At 38.5% G+C, this 13,589-nt stretch overlaps 1 protein-coding gene across 6 annotated transcripts in view; it reads right to left on the bottom strand.

The window, feature by feature from the left end:
- The window catches only part of GHR (growth hormone receptor), a 160,948-nt gene that overhangs the window by 99,237 nt on the left and 48,122 nt on the right, over positions 1–13,589 (bottom strand). The window lies entirely within an intron of this gene.

Raw genomic sequence — 13,589 nt, forward strand, 5'->3', positions numbered from 1 at the left:
TTTTTTATGATGGTTTCCATTTGAGCTCCTCACTTTCACACTCACAGTGCTCCCTCCTTCCCTCTTGTATTTTGGAAATCTCACCCAGAAACACCAGCTTTGCATATATGTAAAATCCTCTGACTGAGGATACTCTTTCTACCTCTTACTCCAAATCAATTTCTCCTGTCACACTGAAAAATACAGTTGGGAATAAGTTGAAAATAACTGTAAACTCAAACAGAATTTCACAGACTTGAGATGCAATAAAAGTCTGCAAAAATTTTCTTTTCTTCCCCCTGAACTTAGTACCTATTGCAGTACAAAAAGGCAGAGATTTGTTTAAAGACATTATTTAAAATTTGACCTAAATCTTACTTTAAAAGGTTAAAGGACAGCGGAAAGTGAAAGATAATATTTGAAGGACAAAGCAAATTTAAATTAATCATCCCCTCAAGTAATAATAATAATAAAAAAAAATAATTCAAGGAAATTCTTGCCAGAAGATAAATTACTTGAACGGCTTAAAGCTGCACAAAGAAGAAAATTTTGAAGTTAAGAGTTCATAAGCCACTGATCTCATTTTTAGTGAAAGATTGCATACAGCTGAAGCACAGTTTTTTTATTGACATGTCAACACAAAAGAACACAAAGGGAAATTTGAAGTGTCTATCTGATATAATGAGTTCTTTATGGAAAATTACTTTGTTTCTTTTATTTGATGCCAAAATAATAGTAAATCAAGGCAATCAGAAGACATTTCACTACCATTGCTTATACTTTGATAAGCACAAACAGCTAATGCTTTTAAATGATAGTAGCTTTCTCCACACTGAGAACAAAATCACAGTACCTTCTGATTAATCAAAACATATCAGTTACTCTACTGTTAACTGATTTGAGATATAGACAGCATCTATCTATATTACTTCATAAATATGCATTTATGAAAATAAAGTGGCAGTTGCCTACCTTTCATAATAATTTGTGCTTATTATTAGAATGACTGCTGTATTTTTTCCTCTGAGATGAACATTTCCATGCCATATACTTATGCAGATGTAAATTTCTGCAGAGAAACATTTTAAAATGGATTTTCTTTTAAAAATATTTAATTTTTTTTAAGAGAAGAAGAGCAGGTACAAAGCAAAGTAGAGTTAGTGAAATGTGATAGGCAGAAACAACAGATTAAGAATCCCAGAAAATTTCACATTATTTGTGACAGATGTAGGCACTAGCATCCTGGAAATCCCAACTCCCACACATACACATTGTGGCCATATGATGTGCTCAAGGGGTAAAAGCATCGCTGGCAAGATCAAGGCAGAGCTAAGCATTAGGAATGCCTTATGACAAGAGACACTAACCCAAATGCCACTCACTTCAAATGCAGAATGGTGATTTTGACATTACTCATACAACTTCCCTCATTTTTAGACAGTAAAAACAAACTGGTAGGGCTATATATACATTGAGCCAGCAGTCCAGTCACTTCCCAGCTAAATTCTTCCTTTGTCCTAGCTCACAACTCATTAAACAAAATCTGATTATCTTCAAGTGCCATTTTGTTAAACACGCCAGAAAGAAACAAGCCCCCAGAAGCAGTGTCAGCTACTTTCCCCACCCCCCACCATACAGCAAATATAGAGTATCTACAACAGGAGTAGGGCTTCCTGGGAATAGCCTAAATCTCAGTCCTACCGACACCAACAACATGGAAAACAACTGAATATGTAAAATAAAAAGTTTGAAAATGGGAGCTATTAAGACTTCATTTTTAAATTAACACTTACTTCCCCCTACACACTACCTGAAATCTTTAGAGAGTGGTATTTTCCCCTCTGACTCAAAATGTTTCTACAGATCGCTCCTGGGTCCTCTGATACATTAGTGAAATCACACAAGGGCAGAGAATATATTAGTTCAGGTATGCTGGAGTTGAATTCTGTTCTTAAAAGTAAAAAGGAGAAGCATCTATCATACAGCAAAGAAGAGGACATAGAAAATGCTCTTTTCGTTTCCAGTGCTGACTAGCTAATTATGCGTATCTGTAACTTATGAGTAGCTCCTAACATGGAAAATCACCAGTGCCTGCTTATGCATCATTTACATGGAGAAGTGGACTCAATCCTTAGCTACAAATCAGTGTAGTTTAGAAGAGCTATGATTTCAAAGATATTGCAATACTCAGGCATGTTCCCTCACTCCACTCTTACTGCCCTGGGTTGCTGAGAGAATGGTCTGTAAAGCACCACTGCAGACTATTAGACAGATGGCAGAGTGATCCTGGACAGAAAATGGGGAATTTGTAATGAAAAGCTGAAAGTTCTGTTTCCCACAATCCCTTTGCATGATTTACAACAATCATGGTAATTTAAAACTGGCAACCGCAGACCAGAATGCTTGATTACTGTTGTTTCAGTAGCACAATCAAATTACCCCTTTTGGGCTTTTACAATTAACTTGTTACATGCATATGTTATCACTTCCTAAACAGTAATATTATCAGATGAAAAAATTCAGCAGGGAATAGCAACAGGAACAATATTGTGAATATAATTCCTAATCTGAGCCCCAGTGAGAAGTCCTTTATCATAATATGCATTTTATTCCTAAATATAATTTTAGAAACTTTTATAGTAATCTGTTCTTTTCCACTCCAGTTCTAGAAAGGGAATGAAGGAAGGTCTTTAAAAATAAACATAAAAAATTCCTGAACACTAAGATAATTGCATGTATGTTTAAGTAATCCCTCAGGCTCTCAAAGGTTTAATTAAGACTTTAAGCTACGAAGAAACCAACTGCCAAAGCTAACACCAGCCAGATACCTGCTTCTCTGCCATGTTAGGATTGTGAATTATGGCAAGATCCCCATGCATGATGAATCAGCCAGAAGTGTAAAAGGTCATTCTTTTCTTAGGCTCACTTTTTGGATGAGATTTCTCATCAACATTAATAAGCTAATTCCACATGACTAACATGCAGCTGTGAAACACACAGAACATTACAACAAACATCGCTGCACTGCTGTCACTGTGGTATTACACTGAGCAAGAGGAATGAAGAATAAAGCCTTCTTTATGCATCACCTTGAGGAACAAGTGATGAATCACACCAGGTAAGCAGCCTCACAGTACTTACTCTGTAAAACAAATGTATGGAAAAAAGGTGGGGTCACTTGGCACTTTTATGAAGGAAGCTGGATGTATTATAAGCTGCAGATCTAAGAATTTCAGTGAAGGAAGTGGATGGTTCATTCTAATCAGATCCTTTCCTATTGAAGCAAGGGGAACCTAAAATGGCATTGTAACACTGGCAGACATCAGCCCATGTTTACACACTGTCCTGCCCAGCTGTGGGTGAAAAATGAGCTGAATGTTGTGTGTATGCCCTCTGTTGCTGCTCAGATCCTGTCCTTACAATCAGGTTTGTTTTATTATGGCTCTGACCCCGGAGAGACAGCAACCCCTCAGAGGCATATTGACTGCTTGTTTACTCTGTGTTTGGGATTTCATCCAGCAATCCTGTGCATTACTCCTGTTAAGCCCAACTTACATTTGCCTAAAGCATTAAGAAAACAGCCCAGAACACCAAACCTTCGGCAACAGTAGTTGCAGAAACGTCTTGTCAAAACAAAGGTTTTGCAAACAGTATCACTATTAGCTGCTCTTAAACGCAGCAGCAACTTAAAAATTTGCCTTCCATTAAATAAATATGATGACTTAAGAAAAGTTATTGCACTGCTATGAGGAGATACCAACACCCAGGTGAGCAATATCAGCCTCTTCAAAAACCTCCCTGGTGCTGGCAGCTGTGTGGGCATGCGGGTCTGCTGTACTATAAAAACCAAATATGTTCTTGAAGCCACCAAACAAGCAAACGGTGTTCATTTAAAGAGCATTACTATCTTTGGAAGCATCAAGAGATACAGATTTGGCTTTAACTGCAGGAGAAACCTGAAACAGTTAGGTTTATACTAGAGAGCAAACGTGTTGTGACCAGATCCCTACTCAGCTGAAAATTATAACGGAGAAATACAACATCACAGAAACCTATCTGGCTTTGCCACAGCAGTTTTGAAACGAAGAATGAAGAACTCAAGTGAATTTCCCTTATTTTCTCTAAAGTTCAAATGCATAAATGCTTAAAAAGTTTACATAGATGTCAAGTTTAAATAAACCAAGACAATACAGGAAAAGAATATTTGCACCTTTTAGAAAAAGTTGTAATGGTGAAGAGAAGTCTTTGCCTTTTCTTAACAAAAGATGAGCAGAGCCCTTACACTTTTGCTTGTGGGTCTTTTCCTGCTCTTCATCTGCCATTTACTTATTTTATTCTTACTGAGAACATCAGGGATTCACAATCACATTAAACAGTATTCAGCAAAAAAATAAGGGTCTATAATATTAAAAAGGAGAACTTCTCACAATGGCATAGACATAGCTCGAGAGCCTGACGAATAACAGACAAACATTCTTAGGCTTTTGGAGACAAAGATTTCACACCCACAGAATTATCAGTGTTTTTCAGAGTAACACTTGCAATTCTTGGGCTTGTTATTTCTAGCTCAAATCTTGAAGAAACTCACGTGCTTGTTCTTTGTGGAGAACATGTATTTCAGGTATTTCAAAAGCATAAGAAAAACACGCCACAGAGGTACAAATTATTATTCGTTTGTTTACTATCACCCACAGCTCTTTTCAGGTGTATTCTCTTACCCAAAATAAATATTGGTATTTTGATACCATATTCATACAAATCAGTTTCTTTTATTTATATTCCTTTCCATTTAGGCAATCCTGCCTTGAAAGCCAGTTACTTGCCAGCTGCCAGTTTAGAAAGAAAACACAGAAAAATGCAAATTAATTGCTATTCAACAGCCAAGGAAAATTGCTCATTAACTATAGGTCATCAGTATGAATACACTCAAAACTTTCACAAACTTTATTTACCTTCTGTGCAACTTAAACTTTCTTACTGAAATGCAGAGATCTATCGTTGTCTATAGAGACTGGGCTTGTGGCAAACTAAGTAGCTCCAACAGAACTACATGACTCCTTTATTATTGTTCCACCCTCCAAATTATTTATAAGTGAAATTCAGTAGCTGCGCCACCTGCACCGGGGCAGAGTGTTTTGTCCTCTCTCTGGACTGCACTGGGGGACAGGTGCTGGCAGCCCTGACAGCAAGGGAAGATGGCACTTCCATCAGGTGCCAGAGGAGGCATCAAGAGCCACTCAGCTTCCATAGAAGCAGCATACACACAGTGTGTAAGATTCTGCACAATATTCCAAGGGATTTTGAAAGATATACTGGAAAAAAATTATTGATCGCAGGTATTTTTCCACTGCAAACTCATGCTGAATACAGCTCATACTTAATGCAGCCACCTTGTTTTAAGAAGCACCTAGTAAGTTCAATGTATATCATGGGTTTTGTTTTGGTTTTATTTTTGTACTTAGGTGCTATTTATGCATGTTCCAGTAGTAGTAGATACATATACGTAAAAGCACTTAGACCTGAAAGGTCACTTTCTGAAAACCTGGACCATTAAAGCCAAGCTTTTATGTTTTTAGTTTGACTATTTTATTTTTAATATAAGATGGAACCCCACAATGTTTCTGAGGAAGCTGCTTTGTATTTATAAGCTTTTGCATCCCCTTTACTCCAGGCATTCCTAGATACAACTGCCCAGTGACACAGTGGTGGCCATCAAAAGCTGAGGTAATGCAAGCACTAGGTATTATGATTTGAATACATTACTGCACTGACTGCCAAAACCACAGGACAGCACCAAAGTGTGCACATAAAATTCAAAGTGTCTTCATGTTAAATATGAGGTTCTGGGAAAACAGACCTCGCTAAGAGTAATTGTAACATATAAAGATTAATTATGTTATCGAGAGAGATTTCCTGGTTTTGATACTACAAGAAACCAATTATACAACATAATAAGCACAAGAAAACCCTTGTGTGATGTCTCTGTTGGAAACCCATTAAAAACAGTTTTATGCAGTAATGAAATTGAAACTAAAATGCTATTCTCTCCTTTTAAACTAGATCTTCACCAACTCAAGGCTTTCCTCCTATCCAAAATCCTTGGTCAATTTGGCCTTAGCATCAATCAGGACATCCCTTCTCCATCATAGGAATTCACCATGGTTTTGCTTTTTACTCAAAAACATCAGGTCTTCACCACCAGATTGCCAAAGCCATAATAGCCTCCATATGGAAAGGCAGAGGAGGAACAAAAGGACAAGTATCACATGTCCCCACTTGGGCTGGGTCTCAACCAAACACGGGAATGTTCCCAGGCACATTGCTCCTGAAAGAACGATCATCCCTTTTCCATGAAGCCTGGTTATCTCACCATGGTCCCTGGCAGAGCCCTGGCAGGTGCCTGGCTTGGGTCAAGTCCCACGGTTGAAAACAATTCTTGTTGTTTTAAGAACAAAATATTTTAATAGTAAAGAGGCAGCCATTCTGCAGGTCCTAGTTCCAGATATGCTTAAAGTACCAATCCACAGCTCCCAGGCAGCCATTTCCACCTGCTGGAGAAACCAGTCTCAGAGGGATGCTGCAATGCCATTTTTAAGGGGCTGTGGTACAACAGCAGGAGCACTACAGCCACGCCTTGTCACTCCCTGACCTTAGTCCAAATAGCCCTGCAGTTCCCCCAAAATACATTGTCCAAGGAGGCTCTCTTGCAGAAAGGATAGAAGGATGAAAGCCAAGTGCTGGTGTTCAGCAAAAGCACTTATTGAAAATACTTCTGGCATGGCAGGATGCACAACTGGACAGTACTGCCTGGCCCTGTTTCACACCGTCACCAATCCCATGGTGCTGTCAGGAGTGGATCCCAGTGAAGTGATGGGGAACTGCCATGTGAAAGAGCCAAAAATAGTTTTTAACATCCTGAAAAGAAATGCCAATAACTCTACTAGTTTTGAATACTGTCAATCACACTAGTTGTCAAGCCACTTTCAGCAGAGTTGCAGTCTTACTAATAAACAGAAGCTATTAACAAAGACCAAAACTGTGGAGGTTCATAAGAGGGATGACAGACATGCTGGGAATGACAGACAACAGAATATGCAGAATGCAAAATTCTGAGAGAGAAAAAAAACAAACAAAAAAAAAGCCAACCAAAAAACCCAACCAAACAACAAAAAACCCCCAACCAGGCCTTTTAACAGACTACAATATCCCTAAACTCAAAACTGTTTACCATACTGCTGGATGTTCAAAAGAGTTACAAAATACTTAAAACTTTCTATTATATTTGAAGTATTTTTCTGTAAAGGAGGGGATTTTTAACGAATTACATTTCTCACCAAATACATTATATACCAATATGTTAGGTTGTAATAACAGCTGGGAAAGGAATGCTTAGTAATGGTTATTATTTGTACAGAGTGATGGTAAAATAAAAGTGTGCTGTATATTTGTTTTGCTGGCTTTATGACTACATATGTCAGAACAAGAACAGTCCACTTTGGACCCAGGATTGACAACTGGCTTAAGAAACTTGTAACAAAAGATTCAGAGTATAACTGCCCAGCCAAAATACATGTGAGATGCACGAAGTGAATAAGGGCATAAACCAGTCTCCAAGCACACACAAACCCTTGAAGGGACACATCAAAATCAGAACCTATTTCTCAAAAAAATGTTACTTAAATTTAGGTTACCCCAACTAAAATATCCTGTTAGATTTTATAGCTATTTTTCTAATTTTCCTAGTGTATTTGTCTTCCTTGTTGGTGTAGCGCTGGATATAACTGTGACATAAATACTAAAAGTTAGTCTAAAATGCAGAGATAGGAAGAGAACAAAAACCACCCAGCAATAAAGAGAGAATAATAATTATTTATTAATTAAACTTTTACTAAAAATCAGCAATTAATTCTTTTTAATGCATTCTTTTACAAACTACCATTTCTCAGGTCATTTGAAGCAAAGCTTACCTCCCACTAGGCATTTCTATATCAGTTAATGCAAGTCATATAAAATGATAACTAAATCAATTTTTAGGTAAAAATACATAAAGGGAAAACAAATATAGATATCCCTACATAAGCTGATTACTTTGCAACCATTAAGTAATTCAGCACTAAAAATCTAACTCCTGAAATATACACAAAGGGAGATAGGGAAGAGGAAAACATGATGTGAATGTCACCACTGGATGATTTATGTCAAGCATTATCCATTCTCTGATAATGGCAATCAAATCAAAACCTCTAAGGGAACACTAAAGGTGAGTAGGATGAAAGTACAACTCCCATCCCTTTTGCAGACAGCAGCAGAGCTGGCCATGGTCTGCACGATGGGACAAGGTTCAAAACTTGATGTCTGCACAGTGTGTGCAAATATAAAGCAGTAGTAACCCTGAGGACAGGGAGGAGAATGCCATCTCAGCCTTGTAACTAAACCTCACTTTCTGCACAGGTAAATAAGTAATAATTAGTTTATAAAAATCTGATGATACAGAGAGTAGGCAAATTCTATGTCCTTATTTCAGGGTGGCCTTCCATCAACTGGACAAAAATGACATTCAAGATCCACTCCTGAGATCATAATCAAAACCACCAAATGCTTTACAAGTAAAAAGGCAGACAAGGGTTTTGAGACTTTAATAAAACTCACTCCATCAAACAAGAAAAGCAATTATCAGAAAACTGAGACCAAATTAATGTCTGGGTTTTTTTGGTGCCTTTTTTTTTTTTTTTTTCCTACTTTGTTTGGTTTTTTTTTTTAAACTAAACTGATTGCAGCAATCAATAAATAAGTTTCAAAGAGTTCTTTCAGTAAAGACCAGGCCTAGCCAGCAGGTATTACATTAACAGTCATTATCAATTAGGGCTCACTGGGAACACACATTATTTACAAAGCAAGAGTTCTGGGAATCCACTTGTGTTAAAAGAACCTCTGTACTGCTCCAGAGTGATGTTAGCAAAGCTAAGTGCTGCTTCATTAAGTGCAGTACGTACACCTCTTAATGGAGAGCAACTTTAATAGTCAGAGGGAGTCCATCTTTACCATCTAGTGTTGGATAAACACATTCATGTTAGGAATTTCAGAAACAAGGGAAAACATTGTCCATTTTTCTTTTTCTTTTTTTCTTTTTTCTTTCATTTTTTCTTTTTCTTTTCCATTTTTTTCCCCCCCCTTAGAAAAAGACATCATAAATAAAGGATCAGGGTAAACTGAACATTCTTCAGAGCTACCAAACTCTTTCAGGCCTTAGCAGGTATAAATGTAGTGAAGGAAGGTTAAAAATGACAAAATATTTCACCCCCTGAGACCCATCTCCTCAATTCCGTTCAGGCAAACATTGATCACTCTAGTTTATGATGGAAATAGCCTCACACGGGAAAGAAAAGAGGACAAGTATTTCTGATGAGTCATTTTGTTATTTCTCAATAAATCCTTCTCCTCCCTTCTCTAAAAGCCTCTTCCAGCAGATACAAACATCAGAAACATATTTATTAAGTCATACGTACTTTTCAAAAGGCTGCTCTTTTAACATTTTGGTGATAACAAAGTGTGCAAGTTACAGAAACACAGAAATATCACCGTAGCTGCATTCGACTTGAAGACACAAAGGAAACATATTAAACAAAACAAACTTCTGTTCTGGGTAATCAAGATTTGAAGGATTTGGGGTTGGGTGCAACAATATGAGCCATAGGTGACAAGGAGATGAACAGCACCACTCCCTGTAACAAGAGAAGGCTCTGAAATGCTGTTAGTATTTACACTAAGACAATGAAACACATACACAAATGAATATATCAGTTTCTTTTGAGAGGAAAACATCTTAAGTAGTACAATTAAAAAGATAAAAAAATCTTTCACTGCAATCAATGAAACATAATTGTCTCTCCTTTTAATTAAAGGCCACTTGTCACCACCCCGATGTGACAAATAAATTGCAAAGGGCAAAACTTTTTCCCAGTTCAGTGTTCATCTATCTCCCAATGATAAGTGGCATTGAGTGTCATTGAAATGGTTTGACTGTTGCTTAAAGAAAAAGTAGGAAGAACAGAGGGCAAGATGAGTCTTCACTTTTAAAAGCAGCTTAATGCTGAAACATGCCGAAATTCCTTTATTTGGGAAGGTTTGGGTATCATCCTATTAACTGAGAGCACACTCTCCTGAAATAACAATTTAACTACATGAATTCCAGCAAGCAAACACAACTGCTGGTTATTTTAACATGAAAAGTAATTTTTTAATGTTTTTAAACAAGGATGACTCAGTCCTATACAGTAGTTTTACTCCTGTCCCCTCCCTGCTCTTGAAACAGTTTGTCCAACATTTCCATGATGAAATGTGCCTTGTTGCTCTCCCTCAACACTGCCCAGACATGAAATGAGCCCTTTTCACAGAGATGCTTGTGTTCTCATCCTGCACCAGTGATTTCTACGCTGGCTTATGCTTAGAAATTGCACTGCAGGATCGGGACCTAAGTTGTGTCCATCTTGAGAAAGCAACTAGTATACAACATACATATCTGTACATCAGTTTGCTCACTAGCTGAGAAAGAAGATGTAGAGAAAGATGTTGTTTCTACTCTCTTTGTTTTAAATAGCTGGGGCATTCATACACAAAAGACAGTGAATGGGATTAAGTGTATTAAAAAGTTACTTGACTCAAGCTTACCACAGGCTCTCAGCATTAAAGAGGCTGTCTTAAAGTTGTGCTTAAACATGAGCTTTCTTATTCCTTCTGGGGCCTCAGCCTTTAGGATTTACATTTGCAAAACCCTGTAGGAAACACTGAAGGCTATAAAATTTCATTAAAAGCAAGGCATTTCATTAAAAGGAAGGCATATTGCACCTCTTTAAAAAAAATGCTTTTTGGCGTTTTACTGCACCATGTGTAAGATCAAATCTCTAGCAAGGTGCTAAATGGACATGGAGGTAAATAGGGAGTAAAACAAACAGAATGAACCTTGTTACATGCATTCACCTCTTTTCAGCATCCAACCCCCTCCAAACATGACAGTATCAATAAATAAACAGGACTAATGAGAAGAGAGGCTACACCATCCCTCCCCCACCCCCCATGAGGCATTTACCACTACTGAATGTCACAATATTCAAGTGGACAGTGCCCTTTTCAAAAAACAACCCCTCTATTACAGTCAATTGGCTTTAGCAGAAGCTCATAGCCGTAATCTCTCAAAAAGGCGCCAGGCTTCCCTCAAGTAGTTGAACATAAAGGGCAACATTGTACACAAAAACACTCTTCCCTCCTGCCCAGTTTGCAACTTTTTATTTAAAAATAAATAGCATTAACTTTCTCCATGTGCTCTCTTTATTTAGCAGGTTAAAAGGTTCACAGGAATATACAGCACTCATTTAAGTAGCCCATGGTGAGCAGTAATTATATCTGAGCCATCATAGTGGAAATGGAATGCAAAGTGATTAATGCTGAGCAAGGAAAAATATTCCTCAATACAGAACAGCCCCATCTTCAAAGTCTCTGTAAACCAGTCCTTATAACCCAGCACTTCTGTCCTTCTCACCCCCTAAATGCATGAAAATAACAATTAAAAGATAAAATAATCCAGCATCTGGATTAAGATGAGCAAGCAGGCTACTCAATGGGAGCTCACCTTTCGATACACATGCAGTCATGGTCAACTTCAAAGGAAAAAAGAAGCTGGAATATCCAAGAGGAGACAGGTTTGGGAGAAGGGGGGCAATCTGTGCCCAAGGTGAGTGGATGAAGGTAAGCAGGTGACCCCTGGCAAGTCTCACCTGCTGCAGCTTCTCCCAGATACCACCCTGTCCCACTTGCCCAACAGTCAGAACACCCAGCTGAACATCGCACCCATGTGCTACCTGCCCATCTCCATCTCTAGGTATGCACCTCATCCATTCTTTGTCTCTCGTAACGTGAATATTCCCATCCATGGTGCTAAAAATTCAATAATATATAAAATGTCAACTATGTATCCCACCAAGTGTTTTCACAGCAAGAGAGAACAATCACCCTCAGCACAGTTTGGAAACTGGGCTCATATTAAGTCTTCCAGGAATAAGCCCTCTGACAGAATAAACAAGAAAATGTGTAAAGGGATCAGCCAGAATTTTAAAGGCAAAACTATGTTGTGTGAGAGCAACAGCCCTGTGTACCCAAAAATCAACAACCAGATTCCAAGTATTTTGGAATATGAACTCGGTATTTCTTTTGTTATCAAAGTTTACAAACCTGAGTTGATGCCAAAGAGAAAGGGAACGTTCTCATTTTGCAACAGACCCCAGGGAGAGTGAAAGCTTTTATGAGGGCTCTCCCTATAGCTGAAGACAAGCAGCCTGCCAGCTTAGGAGCTGTGTTTGCAAAGTTTTGTAAGTAGCACCTAGGATCCAAAGGGAAGCTATACTGTCAGACACTTGACTTGGGCACTGCAGTTACCACCTTAGCCCATGAAGAAAGCAAAGCCAGGACATTTACACACCAAAAACCAAACAGGACTTTGAGCATTGGCTCTGACAAGGGACAGCAGCAGGGCACCAATGTCACGCTAATGTAGCATGGGACTTGTCCAAAATCCAGAGCAAATCCTGTCATGCCCACCCCTAACCAGGAAATAAAGATGGATGTTGTGTGTTTCACTCAAGCAATTTTCAGTCTGAAGCTTCACACATTTTTTTGGGCAGCATCTGAAGAAAAAGAAAGAGAAAAAGCAAACAGAAAAGACCAAACAAAAAACTGATTACATCTAGGGATTTTTCAGGATTTAATACACTTTTCTCATTGCTGTATTACAAGATTAAATGTGTCATGTTGTACCACTAACCAATGTCACATAAAGAGTTACAGGGTAGGCAGCAGTTTTGCAAGGAGAAGAGGGAAAAAACCCAAACCAGTGGAAATCAAAGGGAAAAAAAGTTGATGAAAAAATGCCACTGTCTCACAGGCACCTGGAATTCTGTAGCACATTAATGGGAGCAGCACCTGTTAGAGGGTGTCTCTCTTCCAATACTGCTGCCAAATGAAAGACTGTGCCAAAGAGGGCAATGAAGATAAAATGTTCAGAAAACCTATTAGCAGAGAAAGTTTTAGGGAGTGACAGTTTGTTTACAGAGGAGATGCAAGATTTGTGAGGGAGCAAGGAAAAGGGAGGTGAGCCCAAAGCCCTGCAGCCTGGAAACCACACTGTTGGTGGTGAAGAAGTTCTTTTCCAGCAACTTCCCAGCTAAAGCAAAACAAAATGACCCTGTAGCAGACCCTGTGGAGCTCACTCGGAGGTGCTGAGAGGCTCTGCTGACCCACCAACACGAGAGGCAACAGCTGCCTACACACACTGCACACTCTCCAAAGGACAGAGGTACATCCATTCAGTGCTCACCATGGCACCAGCAGCAGCGGCATTATGTCTGCCATAATCCTTGCCCAAGAGTATTATCCTGCACAATCAATACCTTGCATCAGCAAGTAATCATTTAGTAAAATTCTGTCTTTTTCAAGGCATTTTAATATCTCCATGAACATTGTAAAACTCTTCTCTATAAAAAAAAAACAAACTGGCAGCAGTTAGCCTGGCAGCAAAAAACAGTTTAGCAACAAGTGACATAAAAAAAATTCAGTTGGCT

This window comes from Corvus cornix, chromosome Z, assembly GCF_000738735.6.
Source record: "Corvus cornix cornix isolate S_Up_H32 chromosome Z, ASM73873v5, whole genome shotgun sequence".
Classification (NCBI taxonomy): Eukaryota; Metazoa; Chordata; class Aves; order Passeriformes; family Corvidae; genus Corvus; species Corvus cornix.